At 48.1% G+C, this 2,613-nt stretch overlaps 1 protein-coding gene across 2 annotated transcripts in view; it reads right to left on the bottom strand.

Moving 5' to 3' along the window:
• Positions 1–2,500, bottom strand: part of TMEM200B (transmembrane protein 200B) — a 63,989-nt gene extending 61,489 nt beyond the window's left edge. For both annotated transcript variants that reach the window (XR_001482830.1, XM_015423394.1), the window contains exon 1: positions 2,390–2,500. The gene's annotated coding sequence lies outside the window, so the exon portion shown is untranslated. The remainder of the gene's footprint in view (positions 1–2,389) is intronic.
• Between the last annotated feature and the right edge of the window lie 113 nt (positions 2,501–2,613).

Here is a 2,613-nt window from a genome sequence, read left to right as displayed (position 1 = left end):
GGTCTTTGATTCATGGGCTGGGACCCTCAGATGGGTTGCAAGCCCCTATGGAACTGCCAGCAGCTTCTACTAGTGCACATGTGCAGACCGCAACGTCATGCCCTCTTGGCTATTTTTGCATGCATCCTGGCAGGAACAACAGGACAGCGAGACAACATCCCACAGTGATGGAGAGCATTCCTTTAGCACAGGCGGATTTGGAGACCATGTTCCCTCCTCTTCCTGTCACATGATTATGGTGTCATGTGACTTCCTGCTATGTGTTTGCAGCTCATGCTGCAGCCTAGGCTTAAATGGTCAAGAAAGGCTACACTAGGCAATTTTTTAAAAACTTTTTATCTGAAGCTAATTTGTATGCAAATTGCAGAGAGGACAGGTATAAATATTTTAAATAAATCGGGGGTCCTAAACACATGGAATGCATGCATGCCACAAAACATGCTTATAACTGCATGTTAAGGCTGCAATCCTACATATAACAACTTGAGATGATACCCTATCTGGCTCAGACAGACCATAGTTTAAGTGATAGAGGGCATGTCCCACACTCCAATGATCCCAGAGTTAATCTCTTCTTAAAGGATTCACTGGTCCCAAGAGGTGGGAAAGGCCTTGTTGTAATGGAGACCTTAAGAGAGCTTCTGACAATCAAAATTGACAATAGTGAACTAGAGGAAGCCTTGGTCTCATTCAATATAGGGCCAGGTTCACAGGGCAATCATTTTGTGTTTCTGAGTATGCATGAATACAATCCCCTGGCCTGGATGGCCCAGGCTATTCTGCTCTCATCAAATTTTGGAAGCTAAACAGGGTCAGGCCTGGCTGGTCAGTATTTGGATGGGAGACCACCAAGGAAGTCCAGGGTTGCTACGCAGAGGCAGGCAATGGCAACCCACCTCTGAAGTCTCTTGTCCTGAAAAACCCTACGGGGTCGCCATACGTCGGCTGCGGCTTGATGCACTTTCCACCACCACAAACAGAATCAGGCTGCCTGGCTACAATCCAGTGTTCCCTCTAAGCTATGGAGTCATGTGAGCACAAATGTGAGCTACGGGCATTAAAGTTATGAGCGAGCGATTTGGCTCCTGCATAAATTAGTTTGCTCTGGAGCCATCCTTCCTGAGCTAAGACAAAAATGTGTGAGCCAGAGGCTAAAAAACTGTAAGTTAGCTCACACGAACTCAGTTTAGAGGGAACACTGCTACAATCCCTTGCACACTACTCAGCGGGGTTGACTTCGGAGGACAAACTCTAAGGGCTGTGCTCTTAGAACATTCCTGTGAGAAAAGGTCTCTTATTTAATGAACAGCTCAATCAACAGATGGCCTGATCAGAAAACATGCCCCTCACGGAAGCCTACGACTGCATCATCACCACAAATCACAATGGGGAAGGTGGGTCTCACTGTGACAGCGCCCCAGCACAAATCACAATGACGCCAGTGCTAAGTTTGAATGACATTTCTAAAATCTCTGTTGGAAAGTGTGTATGCAAAAGAACAGCCTGTTGTTTTATGGAGACTGTGCCTCAAAAGAAGAGGTAATTTAAGGCTGCAAGTGCCCAAATTAGGAAAGGTGCCCAAATCCAGATTTGTAGGTCTGGCAGGTTTAAGCAGGGTACCCCTTGAAACCAACTCGCTCTTTCCTCCAGCCTCCCCCCCAGCATGTAAAGATGGATACTTGCCAAGAGGGCTTGTGACCCACGCATCGGTGCCTACAACACAGCCGCCTCCTTTTCATTACAGACAGCAAAACATTACAAGCACTCCTGCTTTCCCACTGGCACCATAAAACTCTATTTTGACTTCCAGCCAAGAATCTAGATTTATGACTGCTGATACATTCATGCGCCCCCCTCTTTCCATCAACAGATTTAAACTCAGGGCCTCAATCCATCTCCCCCCCTCCCAATCTCTGCCTTTAAAAAGAATATCTTCAGTTCTCTGAGCCACCTCTGGAAACGGAGTTGCAGCTGGCAGAGTTGAATGGCAGTCCTTCGGCAACCGACACAGCGGGTCACACTTCTGAGTAAGCACGCAGCTGGCTCCCAGTCCAGCAAAAATATTCCTTATGTAAGGTCTTGACATTCTGACCCTGCAAAGAAAAACACACTCCATCCCCTCCATGCACTACAACAGGATCTTGATCTGGCTTTATAATTTCCAGATCTCACTGCCGTCCTCTCTAGACGCTTCTAAGAATCTTCGTTTTGTAAAAGGATTGCAAACTCAACCAGAGATGAGAGGAAAGGCTGTTTTCTCTCTCCCCCCGACATAGCTGAGTAGTTTTGGACTGCAGTCGCTGGGATGTATTCAGACAACCACGCACAGGGGGTGCAATTACCTCGTCCCCCCAATGCACACGAGCACCAGCCTGCAAGAGCAACTCACCGCAATCGCGCTTTAGTTTCTTTCCGCGTTCGCCCAACCACCTGCAATCCGTTTTTCTTCAAGCGAGAAGAGCTCCGTAGCGCGGCTTGCCGGTTCTCGGACCGTCGGAGGCAAAACATCTAAAGGAGGGGGAAAGGAACAGGCTGTTAAGCCGCAGCTTTTCAAAGGAGGGCTGAACAAAAAGGACCTCGCTCGGGGGGGGGGGCGGAGAGAGAGCAAGAACA

The sequence above is a fragment of the Gekko japonicus genome, unplaced genomic scaffold (assembly GCF_001447785.1).
Source record: "Gekko japonicus isolate JY-2015 unplaced genomic scaffold, Gekko_japonicus_V1.1 scaffold1874, whole genome shotgun sequence".
In the NCBI taxonomy this organism is placed as follows: domain Eukaryota; kingdom Metazoa; phylum Chordata; class Lepidosauria; order Squamata; family Gekkonidae; genus Gekko; species Gekko japonicus.
This window is presented reverse-complemented; position numbering and strand designations above follow the sequence as displayed.